The sequence below is a fragment of the Cebus imitator genome, unplaced genomic scaffold, assembly GCF_001604975.1.
Source record: "Cebus imitator isolate Cc_AM_T3 unplaced genomic scaffold, Cebus_imitator-1.0 Scaffold16, whole genome shotgun sequence".
In the NCBI taxonomy this organism is placed as follows: Eukaryota; Metazoa; Chordata; class Mammalia; order Primates; family Cebidae; genus Cebus; species Cebus imitator.
Window position 1 is genome coordinate 6,640,618 of NW_016107331.1, and position 17,895 is coordinate 6,658,512.

Sequence of the window (17,895 nt, forward strand, 5' to 3'; positions counted from 1 at the left end):
TTCTATTATACATCTTTCTCCATCATTTTCTGTTTATGTTATTTGTTGTTTGTCCTTATATTTAAAGTAAGATTCTTACAGACAGCATATATTTGGTTCTTGGATTTTCACCCAATCTGATATTGTCTTTTACTGGTTGGGGAGCTAAGCTAGATTTGATGTTATCATTGCCATGGTTACTCTCAGGGCATCACACTTTTCAAATTTCAGTAGTGATAACCTGTGTATAGGGACAGGGTTAGTTTTCCAGAGCAGTGCCTGCTAGATTGTTTTAAGTCCTCCCTTTGTGCTATGCCTCAGAGAAAGCCTCTTGGCATGCTTTTCTTTTCCTATTCCTCTTAGCAATTTTCTACTGTTACTTTTCATTCAATCCTTCACTGTTTAATGGTAGGAGGATCAGTGGGGATTGGGCATTCCTTGATACTTTGAATAAGCCTCAGTTTTAGGCATGCTCTACATACCTTAATTTTACAGTGAGACTTGATCTGTTCTCTTTCCCCATCCCCAGCTGTCAGTTTCTGAGTCCAGTGCCTATTCCTGCTAATCTCCCAGATTTTTTTTTTCCTGTTTCATTACTGTAGATATAATGAGTATTAAACTTAAGAGTGACAGTGCTTATTGACTCTCCCTCTACAAATTATATAAGAGAAATACTGGGGAGATAAAGCTACAGGATCTAGGTGGAGTTTCTTGCCCTGCCCACAAAGGTGCTGCTTCATCTTCCCAGGTCTACATGATATTGGACATTTTGATGTCATCTGTGGAGGCATAGATGGGTTTGTTCAGAAAATATCTTTCAAATAATAGCAACTTCCTCAAATTCTGTGACCTTCCAGGGACTCCACACTTTGCTTAAAGCAACTTCATACTTGGCCTAAAGCAACTCATCAACTATTCTAGCTGAGTTCTTACAAGTCTACAGTAGATCGACCCTAGCTAAGTATGTGAACTCTCCTCTTCCCTCCCTACAGGTGCCTGTCTTTTTTTCGATGGAAAGCCAGGTCTTTGCTTTGTTTTCTGATGGGTTTTTAAAAAAATGAATTTTAAGTAAATCTACTCTGTTACATTAGAAAAGTGAAAGTGGCACTCCTTTTAGCTCTCTATATTCCCAGAGTAGATGCTGGAAGTGTTGTATAAAATATTTCTAATTTCCAGAAATCCTTTTTGTTCTCTGACATTTTTGACTGTGAGATGCAATCTGATTTTTCTTTTAAGATATTCTGTGTTTTCTAATCTCCCTAAGAATATTGATTAGAATGTGAAATATATTTTTATATGTCCAAAATTATTTATTTTTTCTCTAGTATTATTTGTTCTGTTTGTTCATTTCAGACGTTCTATTTTGTTTTTTTAACTGCTACTTTTTGAATGCCTATCTCTAATTATAAACTGAGGTTAGAATACTTAATGAAAGTAACTGTATTCATATTTTAGTTACTTTCCCAGTAGTCTTATACCTGGAATGAATGACCTGCTTGGAAGTTATTTGTACATATTTAGAAAAAGGTTTTACTTGAATGCATAGGTGGTCAGGTTGCAATATACTGTCATTTCCTTCAAAATAAAAATAAGATGAGATTTACTTTGAATTACTGAAATTTATCTTTAGAGGCCTAGTTCATTTCTTGGAGACTTTTATTTCTTTTCTTAAAAAAGCTATTTTATTTTTAATAAGAAGGAAAAATCATACTCCACCACTGACTCTGTAGTACAAAGTCAGAGTATTATATATCTTCTAACTCTAAATATATGAAGTGTCTCTAAAAAGTTTATGAAAAATTATATTATGGAAAAGGTATGCATGGATTTTAAAATTTTTTGCACCAAAATGAACTTGTACTAATTTGCTATAATGTGTCTCAGCAACGTCTAGTGTGAGGCACTAAGCAGAATAAGACATTGGTCTGAAAAGATTCGCTAACAGAGCAGTATGGATGCCACAAAAATTAAAGCAAGAGCAAACATCAAATTTATGGTGAAACTTTTGCAGAAGAATTGTGAAATCATGGATGTTTTACAAAATGTTTATACATCAATGACCCAAATAAATCAGCAGTTTAATAATGGATAACTAGCTGATAACTTGTAAGAAGGCACTAGACAACATTGAAATTGAAGCCCTCAGTGACAGACCATCCACATCAACTAGTGAGGAAAATAATTAACCTTGTTCATGTCCTAATTGAGGAAAAACAATTATTAACCAGTCTGGGCAACATAGGGAGACCTCATCCTTACAAAAGATAAAAACAATTAGCTGGTCTTGGTGGTGTTTGCCTGTGGTCTCAGCTACTCTTCAGGCTCAGTTGAGAGAATCACTATAGTGAAGAAGCAGTCAAGACTGCAGAGAGCTGTGACTGAGCCACTGCACTTCAGCCTGGGTGACAGAGCAAGACTCTGTCTCAAAAACAAAACACCAGACAGCATAAAACAATAGCCAACACCATAGACATTTCAATTGGTTCATCTTACACAATTCTGACTGAAACATTTAAGTTGGGAAATTTTCTATTTGATGGGTACCAAACCATTGCACCCAGACAAGCTACAAACAAAATCAGAGCTTTCAATGGAATTTTTAAACAACTGTAATCAAGATCCTGAAGAATTTCTTCAAAGAATTTACAATAGAAGATGAAACATGGCTTTTCCAGCATGATCCTGAAGACAAACCACAATCAAAACAATGGCTACCAAGAGGAGGAAGTTCTCTAGTCAAAGCAAAAATAGACTGGTCAATTGCAAAGATCACGGCAACAGTTTTATGGGATGTTCAAGACATTTTGCTTGTTGATTTCTGGTTAACTGAAGCATAATAACATCTACTTATTGCAAGAATGTTTTAAGAATGTTAGCCAGCTTTAGCAGAACACACACCTGGGAAAGCTTCAACAGTCTTTCTCCACCATGAAAATGCTCTTGCTTATTTGTCTTATGAAACAAGAGTAATTTAGTGAGAATTTTGATGGGAAATTATTAGGCATACACTTTACAGTCCTGATTTGACTTTTTCTAGCATTTCTTGTTTCCTAATTTAAAAAAAAAAATCTGTAATGGGTACCCATTTTTCTTCAATTAATAATGTAAAAAGATGGCATTGATATGGTTAAATTACCAGGACCCTCAGTTCTTTAGGGATCGACTAAAAGGCTGTTACCACTGCTTTCAAAATTGCCTTAACTTTCATGGAGCTTTTGTTGGGAAATAAAAGTTTTATGTTTTTTATTTTTGTCTTTTAATTTCAGTTTTTCCACAAAATTATAAAATTATACTTGAGATCGTTGAGTAGAATGGGTTTTGCAACTAGTGGAAGTTTTTCTTGTGCTTATTTTGATCTGCTGGTCTGCAGCTTTCTCCAATTTGGTTTATTTAGTTCCTCAATCCCATCTTCTTTATATTATTTAGAGATTTTGTGGGGGAAATCTGTTTAGGCAGCCTAAAATATTCTCTGTTTTTATGAATTTTACCTATTCCACTAAATATTTACTGTAATTTAAGTAGAGTTTTAAGGTTGCAACAAGTTTGATTTTTCAGGTCACCATCTTGAACTAAAAATTATCATTGATTTTTCTAAGCTACTATCTTTATTTTGTAAAAAAAGAAATAAAATTATTTTAATGGTTAGAAAAAATAGTGACATGCTGTAAACTTGGTGTTCAGATTACAACCTGCAACTTTAATTTGTAAAAATATTCATATTTCATCTGCTTTACAAATATTAAACAAAGTTGCTTGAAAATATTTAGTAGTCATAAGGTGTTATGCAGAGAAGAAAAAACAGCCTATCAAATATCCTATAAGGAATTCTCCCGTAATGCACTTTTATAGTACATTTTACCTCACCACAGAATTTAATAAGCACCTGATCTTTTTTTCTTCACTGTTAAGAGTACTTAGGAGCAAAAGGGATAAATGGCATCCTCTGGGTATAGTCTGAGTAAAATGAAATTCCAATAAAAATCTTAACCTGAGGGCTTAATAAGGACTGTCACCCCAGTCAAATAAAGGCAATAGACAAAATAACAACAGCAGAAGCAACAACAATAAGCAAACCACTACAATTTTTTAAATTGCCTTTAAAGAAATTAGAAGCTGAAGACTAGCAATACAGAATGAGAATCTAAGATTTCAATCTCTACTTGTCTTGGGAAGTGAAACAATGTCCAGAACTTAGCAGTATCTTTTCTTTCTCATTTTATTTATGGTAATCAATGTCTTTGTTTGTTTTAGTTGTAGGTAGTAGAATAGTATAATCCTAGGTATGTTTCTCAACTAGGTTTCACTTGGCAGCATTTTAAGAAATCTTTGTTCATTTCTTTTAAGGTTTCTGCTTTATTTTAGAGGATTCAAAGATTGCAGCAGGAATTCTTTTTTTTTTTTTTTTTTGTTGAATAGTTAATGTTAGTAAGATAGTTTATAGGAAAAATTTCCTTGCAGTGCCTAAGTATCTAGCACTCATTTGTTTCCCTCATGATCTCCTTGTCAATTCTTATATTTACTGTGAGGGGATTCGGTGAAATCCAATCAATCTATGTTGGTTTTATACATGCATTTCCAACTTGCTCAGATGTGAAGAAAACATCTGGGATCAAAAGAGAGAGGAAGGGAAAGTGAAGCCCATCAGGATAAGCAATCAAGAAAGAAATGCATTTCATTTATTAATCAAACAACAAATCAGTATTTTCAAAATATACAGTGAAGCATTCATAAAACAAGATAGGATACCACAGTATACTTTAAGTTGGTGAACATGCTAAGATGTTTTCTCTTCGCTGTGTGTGCTAAAAGATGAGAACACTCATGTACACAGACCTGGAGAAGTTTGGTATATCTTTCTCTTGGAGACCCCACAAACTGTGGTGAAGTAGAGAGGCTACCTTAGTGTCTTGCTTAGAGGTGAGCTTGCTTAGAGCTTCATCAGAATTCTGTGGTCAAAAGCAAGGGTGGACATCTCCTTTAGTATATTCAGCCCAGTGGCACACATAAGAATCCAAAAGAGGGTTAACGAATTAACCACTAGAGATGTGTTTTCAAAATATGAAAATTATAAATATGATGAGGTCCTCTCTTTAAGCTCTGAAAACCTAAAATACCTAAGCACAATATGCAAAGTTCAATAAAATATAAAGACAACAACAGTTTGGAAATATTACCACAGGAAATATTCTTTGCCTTCTTATTCTTTAAAAAGAGCCTACCTGTATTGTACCCTAAATTTACAAACATGATTCTGAATCAGTGAGTGTCAGGAGCCAGTTGTTCACAGGGTTATGTCTTCATTTGTCTCACTCAGTTAAAAAAATCACAGAACAGAACAACGTGGCTACCTAATGCTTAATTTTATACCATGACTTTAATTTAGAATGAGTTGGTTAGCAGGAAAATCTAGGCTTTCAAGTGTCACCTTTGACTTTCTAATCTGTTCCTTTTCCTCTACTCTGTGTTACTCTGAGTCGTCCTCAGGCTGTGTTACTACACAGTAAGTGATATTCCCAGGACTTTCATCTTCTGTGTATTTACATTAAACATTTCATGAAATAAAATACTATTCTAGAATTTAGAAGATTGTTTCTTCACAGCAGTAATTAATAGATAGATATGTATATTTGTGAAGAAACAGGCTTTTCTTAGGGAAACAGTGTTTAGGACATAGTGCTGGCCAAAATAAAATCAAATATTCTCACATCTGTCATGTCCTGACCATCTAAGGGATGAACCTTAGGTATTTGTTGTATTAAATTATCCTAGGGGTTAAAATGATTCCTACAGTCTCTTCCTCAGCTATCTAAGGTCCTTAAAACCAGAAAGTGAGACCATATCCATTTAAACCACTGCATTGCCCTGCTGCTTAGGTTAGGCATATGGAAGACCCCTAAAAAATATTTGTAAAAATTAGTGAATGGATGGATGGATGGATGGAAGAACAAGTAAACAATAAAGCAGTTACTTGCAATCTAACTAGTTTCCCCAACATAACATAAGTTATAACTTACTTTTAAATGAAATATGCATTATGTTGCACCACTAGATTAGAGTGCACAATCAGCCTCTTCTTGGCCATTTCTGTCTCATCAGTGCCTAAGGAGCTAAATCAAGTGGAAAGCTTTTTCTGAAATCCAGAAGTCTTATCCACTGAGCACATAAAGTGTAATACATTTTACATTTAATGAAAACATATATGGATTGCCATCCTAGAGCCCGAGCTAAATTACCTAACTCTCAGATGACTGTGTTCTGGCTACTTGACTTCTCTATGCAGCAACTATTCCTTTTAGTGTTTTTCTCCATCCTTTAACTAACGTTTAAAATTATTTTACACTTTCATTTGTAACTACCTAGAAGTGAAATGCAACAGCGATTTTTGTGGTAGTTAGAGTGGTCCCTGAAGAAACGCATCTAAATTTGCAAAGTACTTTAGTTCCTTTTGAGACTTAAATTACTGCTCCCTAAGTGTATCATATTACAACTGCCAATGCTGCTATAAACTAATGTACTGAGAAAGGTTATAGACTTGTCTAAGATTACTGTCTTTGTTGTCATTTTTGCCATTCATTTTCTACCAATTTTCTCTTTCCATATTAAGTGAAAAATGTTTAAGGAATATACCATCCTTCCCCATTCCAGAGCCAAACTACCTAAGCAGATTAAAATATTTGACTATTTTGGAATACCAGTTCATTTTCAATATATTATTTTCCTTCCGGAAACCATTTATACATGATAAAAAGAGAAATGACTTATAATAATTAGCCAGTGAACTCAAACTGGGCAGTAGTAACTTAATGGTTCATATTACATTCTCTACACAAATGTCATCCAAACATTTGGTTTCAGTTGGTTTATTTTGGAGAGGTTCCACAGTAAGACAATTTTGTCTGTCTGTGGCAGTCAAAACAGCCCTTCCAATCTGCTTTATGAGTTGCTTTAGTTCAGCTAATATGCAGCTCTCATGATCAATCCATGTCCTCAAGGCTTGGAGTCTTGTAAGAGAAAAAAAGAAAAACAAAAATAATCACTGAATTATTGGAAAGGAGCATTAAGACAAACGCTTTAGGTTACTGTTAAAGCCAGAGACTCTGGAGGAAGAATATAGAGAAGATAACTGTTACAGATGGAATGAGATTCATGTGTATGCCCTTCAGAATTTCCTGATATTTCCATATAGATTATGTAATTTTTAAGAAAAATGTTGAAAATCCAATCAAAATTCTTTTCTGAGAAAATTTCTCAATTAAATCTGCTTATTTACGAAATCTTCCCTTTGCACCTAACTACTCTTAATCATTATTGTTTTCTGTTTTCTAAGTTGCTTTATAAATGTGTGAATATTTGTGTTAAGTACATTCTTTTTCCTTCCCAATTTGTTGAAACTCAAATTAAAAAAAAATAGTTTGTGTGTCCTGTTGTCCAATATTTAATAATCTATTATATTAACAAACTAAGATATAATCTCTTTCCCAGTTTTATTTATTGAAGAGCGATTATTGATATGTACTGAAAAATTAAATAGGAGCAATATGAACTTTCCATCACAACTGGAATTGATCAATTGAGATCATAAATTTAAAATGTAAGTATGCCTTTAACACAAATTACATATTTTTGGTTTCATTGTTAGAAAACATAATTAAAGGATTACACAATTTTAAGAATAAAAAAGTAAAATTTACTTGCCTAATGTAAAAATTTTTCCTTTTAGTTTCGTATTTTACTAAGTGACATAAATGGCACATACTGCTGAATTTGTTCTTTGCATATAATTAACTAATTTATTTGAAAATTGAATTAATACTCAAAAGATTAAAATATAATTGCAACTATATAAGGAAATAAAACACATATTTATATTTTTATTTAGCATTTTGCTATTTCCTTTAATAATGCTTTTTCTCTTTTATGAGTTAGACATTCTAACTTTGGGCATCTTCCAAGTGCCTAGCCTGGGAAAATTGTTCCTTTTCTGTCTCTTTTAATCTTTTAATTCCTTGTTGAGTCTAAATCATCATTTATTTAGAACACTATGTTCTAAATATAAATTATCTACTACCAAAAATTTCTACCTGATCACTGCCTTTGTTTAATCATTTCATCACTTATCACTTTATATTATTTTACTAGTTTCTTTGACCCTTTTAGATTCTCACTCACTCAGCAAATTTTAGTTTGCTGTTGCATTTTGAAACATTTCTTCAATTAACCTATTTTTGAGGTACTTTCTTATTAGGATTTCTCCAAAATATCACAGAACTACTGCCAAGACTTTTCTACAGGTTCCCTTCAAATAGCATTTCTTTTCTTCTGAGCCAAACACTTTAGCCAAGGTAATGCTGTAAGAACAGATCCTGAATCTCAATGGTTTACCAGAATAAAACTGATTTTCTCTCATAGTACATGTCCAGTGCTGGCTATCAAAGAGCTTTGTTCAGCTTCATCACTCAGGTGTTCAGTAAAGGAAGAGTTGTTAACTCCATATACTACCATGACCACTGTAACCCTTAGGGATAAGGTTAGGAGACTGGTAAATCACCACTCCCTTTCACTGTGCCTAAATAGCAGTTTCTATTTATGTCAATTAAACTACTATGCTATCTATTTATTCAAGTCACATGACGACATTAGACTTGATATGGAATAGAGAAGTACAATCTCGCAATCTGACCAGAAGGAAGAAATATTTTGAAACAAACATTAGAAATATTTTATGAATAAACTTTGGCACTTGCACATTGCACTTATAAGCAAATACGTAAATTTGTTATTGATGGAGGATTTTTCTTCTTGGGCACTTTACAAACCAGGGACCCCTTGCCGGTGATGCTGTGCCCGGGCCTTGCTCAGCCACACTGGCATGCCCCAGCTCACCCCTGTAATAGCTTGTACCTGCATTCGAAGGTTCTTGAGCTTTTGTACTACACCCAAGAAAAATGAGGACATGCTGGACTTTGAAGGGTGAGGACAGCAGAGAAGAATTTTATTGAGGAGCAAGACAGCCCTCAGAGGAAAGGGGATGTTGCAGGTGGTTCCCCTACCCAAAGGTGGGAAAGCTCTGAGAGTGGCTGGGTCCAGGGCCTTTTATGGACTCAGAATGGGGAGTGTGTGCTGATTGGTTTATGATTATGCAAAAAAAGTTAAAGCAAAAACACCACTCAAAGGTGGGCATAACAGTGTAGAAAAACCAATTAGGAAAGAGTGGGTAAATAGGTAAAATGGGTAAAGGGTGGGGACCAATCAGAGGAAAGTGCACCAAATGGGAAGACAAGTTCTCAATCTGGTCCAAGGATTTAACTTGTAGCTTAGGTTTCAGGCTTTACACTGTCTTTGGCTTAGAGGTGGGGTTTCACCGGAAGCCTGATCCTAACTGCCTAGGCATTTGGCTGCCTCCTGCCACTCTCGTTATTATGTTTTAGTCTCTGTGTCTTTTCATTACTTTAATCATCACACCAAATTTGTTTAGTTAATAGTAGCATTATTTTTATCTTACATTTAGGATTCACTGAGACAGGTTAAGGAATTGACAAAATTCAGGATGGCAGAGTTAGATTGAAACTTCACTTGTCAGATGCAAAAATCATTACATTAAATTTACCCTCTTAAAATTAATATATAATATTTGAACTAACATGAATGACTACATAGCAAAGCCCATGCAAATTAGAGATCTTATGCATTTTTAAAATTTATTAATAACTTTAAGGATGCAGGCAATCAAGCAACACAGGGGAAGGAGGGAGAGTTCTAACAATGAAAGGGAAGCTCCCAGATTCTTCCTTCCTGCATGGGGCGTGTTCCTCTGGAATAGCAGAAGAGATATATAAGTGACATTTATGAGGTTATCTCACATAGCAGGAAGAATTTCAGTTATAAAACATTTATATTTTATATCTTAGAGAGTTATAGAACTTAGCCAGTATTTTCTAAGGGTCTTTGACTCACAATAGATTCTGGTTTATTTTACTATTACCATGATACCATAATGGCGAATATGTGTCATTCAACATTTGTCCAAACTCATAAAAATTTTTACTAATTAAAATATTTTTACCTAATGTGATCAACTTAACCAACTCAGACAACCACATCAGATAAAAAATTCATATATAATAAATAATTATTTATTTTAATGCTTTACATTAAAAATATTGAGTTTATTTTAAATGACATATAAGCTGAAATTATGTATGTTTCAGTTAAATAAATATTATCTAAACAAATCAAAAATAGAATTACTGAACAAAGGCAACTAGCAGTAATAATAGCAAGACGGGTTATACTAATATGTGGAAAAATGATAATGTTTTTAAATGTTTCCTTCTTTAATCTAAAATGCAATTTATTTTACCTCTTTATTTTTATGTACATTTTTGTGTCTGATTAATTTTGCTCCTAATTATGCATGCAAGATTCATTTTGTGGTATATATCTAGTTCACTCATTTTCTAGACTATTGAGTGTTACATAAATTCCAAAATTAATTCACATTTTAATGTTCTTAACATTTTGATTATTTCTAGCTTTAAGCTATTATAAAAATTTCTGTTGCATGAATACATGCACAAAATGCCTGTATTGCTGTTGACTGTTTACTCGGAAGGGATAGATATGCTGAATTATAGGTTATATGAGACAGATTGTCTGCAAAGATGGTCACCAACAATTCCTCTCATGCTTGAATTTTTTTTAATTCTTTGGAAACTCTTCATTATATATTTAAATCATATAGATTATACTACTGAGCCTTCATGACACATAAAGAATGTAAGACTTCTTCCAACCCAAATGCCCATCGATGATAGACTGGACAGGGAAAATGTGGCACATATACACCATGGAATATTATGCAGCCATCAAAAATGATGAGTTCGGCCAGGCGTGGTGGCTCAAGCCTGTAATCCCAGCACTTTGGGAGGCCGAGGCGGGTGGATCACGAGGTCAAGAGATCGAGACCATCCTGGCCAACATGGTGAAACCCTGTCTCTACTAAAAATACAAAAAATTAGCTAGGCATGGTGGCGTGTGCCTGTAATCCCAGTGACTCAGGAGGCTGGGGCAGGAGAATTGCCTGAACCCGGGAGGCGGAGATTGCGGTGAGCCCAGATCGCGCCATTGCACTCCATCCTGGGTAACAAGAGCGAAACTCTGTCTCAAAAAAAAAAAAAAAAAATGATGAGTTCGTGTCCTTTGTCCTTTCCATCCTTACATGGGTGAACCTGGAAACCATCATTCTCAGCAAACTGACACAAGAACAGAAAATCAAACACCACATGTTCTCACTCATAGGTGAGTGTTGAACAATGAGAACACATGGACACAGGGAGGGGAACATCACACACTCGGGCCTGTTGGGGGGAAATAGGGGAGGGAAAAGAGGGTGGGGAGTTGGGGAGAGATAGCATGGGGAGAAATGCCAGATATAGGTGATGGGGAGGAAGGCAGCAAATCACACTGCCATGTGTACCTATGCAACAATCTTGCATGTTCTTCACATGTACCCCAAAACCTCAAATGCAAATAAATAAATAAATAAATAAAGAGTACGGGAAAAAATAGAAAGAATAAATGAGAATTAGGATTTGCTAGCACTACAGGTTGAGTATAGTCAAAAATAATTTAATTGTACATTTCAAAATAAGAGAGTATAAGTGGATGATTTGTTAACACAAAGAATAAATGCTTGAGGTAATGGATACTCCATGTACCCTGATGTGATTATTATGCATTGCATGCCTATATCAAAATATTTCATGTAACCATAAATATATGTACCTACTAAGTACCCACAAAAAATAACATATTTTTAAAAAAAAAAAAAAAAAACATCTTCAAAAGTGAACATCAAATAAAAAAAAAAAAAAAAAAAAAAAAAAAAAAACAGTGGTTGTCATGGGCTGGGAGGAGGGAGGAATGAATAGTTGTAATGCATAGGATATTTAGGACAGTAAAACTCTTCTGCATGATACCATAATGGTGAATATGTGTCATTCCACATTCGTCCAAATTCATAGAATATACAACACACATAATGAACTATGTAAACTATGGATTCTGGGTGATGAAGATGTATCAATTAATTTTATCAGTTGTAGCAAATGTATCCCCTAGTGGGCGATGTTTATGTTGGGGGAGGCTGTGCATGTGTGGGGGAAGTGAATATATGGGAAATATCTGTAACTTCTGCTCAGTTGTGAGAGTAAATCTAAAACTGTATAAAAATCAAGTCTATTAAAAAGATCAGAAAAGACAGGACATAAATACTATGGAAATAATTAAAGAGCTATTATCTATACTTAATAATGAGTAACAATAACATAGTTCTTTATATCCCTTGGCAAGGTTGAATATGTTTTATTTTTCTTTTTTTTCTCCAATAATTACATCTCTAAATTGACTGAAGCATTTAGAACATTCTTCTTTTCTTTTATGTAGTGTTACATTTCAGTTTAGGCAAAAAGGAAACTCATTTTGACTTTTACCTCTGCTCTTATCAAGCTAACAGCACACTGATTTCTGGTGTCAGCCCAATGTAGTGACTTCAAACTAAATAGCTTCTCAACAAAATCATTTGAGAATGAAATATTTAGGATTTTACCTGGTAGCAGCAGCAGGTTAGGCTAGTAGGAATCCTTTCTCATTACTCTGAAAATAGTTATCCACATATCTACAGGCTTGTTTTGGTAGACTAGCTGTTTGTTAATCAGGTTCTTTGTGTCTATTCATTATATATGCTAATCATGTCTAAAATGCCCATTATTTTTAAACACTGTGAAGCATATTGAATGTTTTCATAAGCTAAGCTTCTGTGGTTCAGTGAAATTTGTTTAGAGAAAGACAGGTAATTTGAACTCTTGGATTGCAGCTGGATTCCAAATAAGTTATAATTTTAATAAAGAAGTTTAGAAAGTCTTATTTAACTTGGCTGGTGGCTTGTGACATGTGTGTGTACATGTTCAAAAACAAACTTATTTCTAAAAACAAGAATCATTTTATTTTTACTGCCCAAGTTTTGTTGTAACCTACACTAACACCAAACATTCAGGTGAAATCAATTCATCTTTTCTAGACCGCCTCCTTATGGCTGCTTCAAAAATCATCCAATAGATTTTGAGAAACAGCATATAAATGTCTATCTTACCGTAATTATTTTTGTCCATTCTTATTCTCAACATGTTTTCAAATTAGAGTATAACATTCTTCTTGCTCTGCACTTTGAAAATGTGATTTCATATTAGGTCAGTATTGTAATATTTATTCTATTACTGGCCACAGTGATGGCAGTCTTGTAGGCACACATCCAGAGTTTTATCTTCCTCTATTTTTATAATGTAAAAAGTCTCAATAAATGATTCTGCAAGTTTTTAGAATACCAAAATTTCCCCCAAAATTATCATTATGGCATTTTTACCATCACAGATACACAAATCACACCCCTTTTTAGGGGTGAAGGCTCTAAAGTTTGGAGAATATTTAGTATATAAGATCTTATCTTTTTATTTCTTAAGAACACTGTAGGTAAAAATGAAATTTGCCAAAATTTGTATTTTTACTATCTATTGAATATTCATATTGATGAACAAAGTCTAGCTTATATTTGGACAAGATATCAGTGATTTTTATTTTATGTGTTCTGCAGCTTTATTAAAATCTTTAAGAAATAGATTATATAAAACTGTATTTTTCAAACCAAAATATGGAAGGGGAGTTTTATTGTTGCCAATCAAACGTTGTCTTTTGCAAAACTACCTATGGCCTGCCCCTATTCTGTGTCTATGAAGACCCAGACTTAGTCGGCAGAGAGAGGTGGCTTGACTGGAGACAGGTGACTTGACTTCAGAGGGATGGCTAGACTTTGGAGAATAGATGGCTTGACTTCAGAGAGACAGCTTGACTTGGGGGAAGAGACAACTAGACTGTGGGGAAGAGATGGCTGGACTTCAGAGGAAGTCAACCTGCCTGTCCTGTGTCTTCTCTAGCTCCCCTCTCCACTAAGAGCCATTTCCATCACTAGAAAAGACTCTCCACCTTCACCATCATTCAAGTGTCTTTGCAACCTCATACTTCTTGGATGTCAGACAAAAGCTTAGGACCCACCAAGTGGGGTTACCCAGAAAAGGCTGTCACACTGGCCCCTTGCCCTTGCAGGCAGAGGGCAGCTTCCTCACATGACAAGGCAATGGGCCCACTGAGCTGATAATACACTGCTGTCTATGCAGCACTAAGAGACCACTGTAACACACCTCTGCAGCTTCAGGGTCACAGGCACTCCCACCTGGGCACCACTGCAAGCCCCTCATGGTGTAGCCAGCCTCACTTGCTCACCTCACGTGCTCCCTCCTGCAAGGGGTTAAGTATGGCAGGCCAGGTAAACATGGAACCTGTACTGCAAGTCTGATGAAGGAGTCATGAAACATCCTGCATCCACTTGTGTTCAAATACCCCTGATTTTCACATACATATATTTCTTTACAATTTTTATAAATCAATATTTTTGCTTTCTCTATTTTAATTTGTTTTGCAATGTGTTTGTTAAAGAGACAAGTTGTTTTATCCTGTAGCTTCTTAAATTCTGAATCTTGCTGATTGCATCAGTACAGTGATTATTATATTACAGAGTTTCTTTCTCAAATTTTCTGTTTTTCTCTTGTTTTATCTGAGGCTTCACCATATTTTGGTTCCAATTTTTTTTTGAAAATAACTTTATAGATGATATAGAATACACATTAAATGATTTTTCTCATTTTTTTGGTGTTAGCAGTGATTGATATTTATTGCCTAGATTCATTATTTTATTATTTAGTAACTTGCAAAGTGGTAATATCCAAATTCTATTTTTTTCTGCTTCATTCAGCAGCAATACCTCTAAAGGGTGAAACTTCCCATCTTGATTTGATTTTATTCACATGCAATTACTAGAGGAAAGGCAAAAGAGTGCTTGTTTTTTGTTGGTAGTTTGTGTCTTTTTTTTTTTTCTTTCACAAGTTTCCAAAATAACTTGGTTTCTTGATAAATGCTCCAAGATCATCAGCAATTTTTACCATTATGATCTTATGAACTAAATATATTTTATGCATTGTAGTATATTTCAGATATCTTACTGATGCTCAGTTTTCACAAATTAGCTAGTGGAAACCTTTTGAAGTTGGCCCCTGGGTCCTTTAATGCTAAAATAATATTAATCTTTGAAAGCTTTCTTCCTTTATGTCCTGACAAAATGTTCCATGTATTCATTTTGTATTTTCTTCCCCAGACTTGGAAGAAGCTGTTTGTTTAAAGAACACTGATTCCTTTAGTGAAACATTGTATTTGGACAATAAAGTATGATCTCCTGGAAACAAATGTACATTTTTATGTATGACCTTTGGACACACACAGAAAATACTCTCCAATTAAAAATGACTTTTAAGCAAAAACAAGCTTTACTTTTTCTTTTTAGCACAGTAGTCTTTTTTTCCCCTTTGTTTGAGACAGTGCTTGCTCTGTCACCAGGCTGGAGTGTAATCTCAGTTCACCGCAATCTCCACCTACCAAGTTCAAGAAATTCTCATGCCTCAGCCACCCAAGTGGCTGGAATTACAGGTGTTACAACCACACCCAGATAATTTTTTGTATATTTAGCTGATTTGAGATTTCACTGTGTTGGCCAGGTTGGTCTCAAACACCTGACCTCAAATGATCCGCCCACCTTGGTCACCAAAATACTGGGAGCTACTGCGTCCAGCCACAGTAGTCTTATTCAATGGAAATTCATGATCTCTATCTCTCTGCAAACTAGGAATACAAAGGAACTTCCATTAAATACTTATCACTAACATTACACTTAGTGGTAAAAGATTGAATGTTTTCACCTAAGACTTGGGATTCAGGTACTGATGTGCTTACTCAACACTTACATTCAAGATTTTCCTGAAGCCGGGCATGGTGGCTCACGCCTGTAATCCCAGCATTTTGGAAGGCTGGGGTGGGTGCATCACGAGGTCAAGAGATTGAGACCATCCTGGCCAACATGGTGAAACCCCATCTCTACTAAAAATACAAAAATTAGCTGGGCATGGTGGCACATGCCTGTAGTTCCAGCTACTAGGGAGGCTGAGACAGGAGAATTGCTTGAACTCAGGAGGCAGAGGTTGCAGTAAGCCGAGATTGCACCACTGCACTCCAGCCTGGCACCTGGTGACAGAGTGAGGCATTTGTCTCAAAAAANAAAAAAAAAAAAAAAAAAAAAAAAAAAAAAAAAAAAAAAAAAAAAAAAAAAAAAAAAAAAAGATTTTCCTGAATGTACTAATCAGTGCAATAAGGCAAGAATACAAAATTAAAGTACATGGTGGGAAAAAGCAGTAAACCTTTATTCTCAGACAAAATGATCACATGCATAGAAAATCCTAAGGAATTTACCCAAAAAGTCACAGTAACTGAGTATAGTATAGTCACAGAACACAAGGTCAATAATAAAGTCAATGCTATTTCTACAAGAAAATGAAACTAAGTGGCATTCTGGGAAAGCCAATACTACAGAGATGAAAAATAGGTTAATGATTTCCAGAGATTAAGGAAAGGGAAAGTGATTAAAAATAGCATGTGCAGGGAAAATTTTATGGTAAAGGAATTATTCTATGTGGTATTGGATAGGGAATACATGACTTTCTGTGTTCAGGAAAACCACGAATATGCAAATTATAAAGAGTGAACTTTAGTAGATGCTAAAAGAAAGCAACCAACATGACAAGAGATACCACGAAGAAATGTAAACTGTGGCAAATGAATCTAACTGTATTACAAATATATGCTATAACAGCACAAAAATGAGTGGGGAAACACTGACCTAAATAACTTTGGAAAATGGTGCTTGGGCTGGAGATTTAATACTAAATGTAAAAGAAACTGTACCCAAACATAGTACCTATCTGGCATCTCTATTTATCATGATTATATTGGTTAATAAACTTCTGAAGCTGCTTTACATGTATACTGGGATTGAAGGAATATGGACACTGGATGCTGAGAGCCACGTTTTTCACTCTGAAAGAAGGAAGTTAAAAAGAAGCAAGCGAGAAAAACTAGAAGCCAGTGGGATGCTAAATTACTATCAGAGTTATCAGCGTGGATTCATAATTAGCTATATTCATATTCAAATGGATAAATATAGAAACAATTATAAATTTGTATGTACACCTATGTTAATATACATACATATATTACCTAGCTGTATCTCCTGAAAGAACCTAAGAACAATTGAACCTTGTAGCAAGGTGCATACTCAATGCTTAGTAAAAGAAACTAGGCTCCCCTGAAGAAATGACTGATACTAGGAAAGTGACAGGGAAAATATTGTAAAATGAACCCAGAGCATCTTGTAGCACCAGAAACTAAACAAGCACGTAAATATAAGGCTCAAAATTTTTAAGGACATGTTTTAAAAATAAAAGAATGAAGATTTATAAAATCAAAAGTATGGGGTACGTCAAATGGATACAGGAGCCAACCTGAAAGAGCTCCTTATGGCCAAATCTAGAACAAACTGAGCAACAAAATAAATAATGTAGTATTATATTCCAACACATAAGCCCCCCAAGTTTATGCTTATATACAAATGATTGAATAAATGTATGATTAGAGGAAAAGAGAAAACATACTTTTACAGAAAAATTTCATTTAATATATATAGACACTTCCCTCCTCCTGGCATATCTTAGCTCCTTCCCTTTCAGAGTTGGATGACTGAGGATATGCTAACAAATGCATAAATGTGGATGAATCTCAAAAACGTTATATTAAGCAAATGTAGCCAGAACAGAAGGCTACATGCTGTATGATTACATTTATAGGAAACCCTAGAAATGGCAAATCTAATCTCTACTGACAGAAGTAAAGCAGTGGTTTTTCTGAGACTGGGGACGGAGAAAT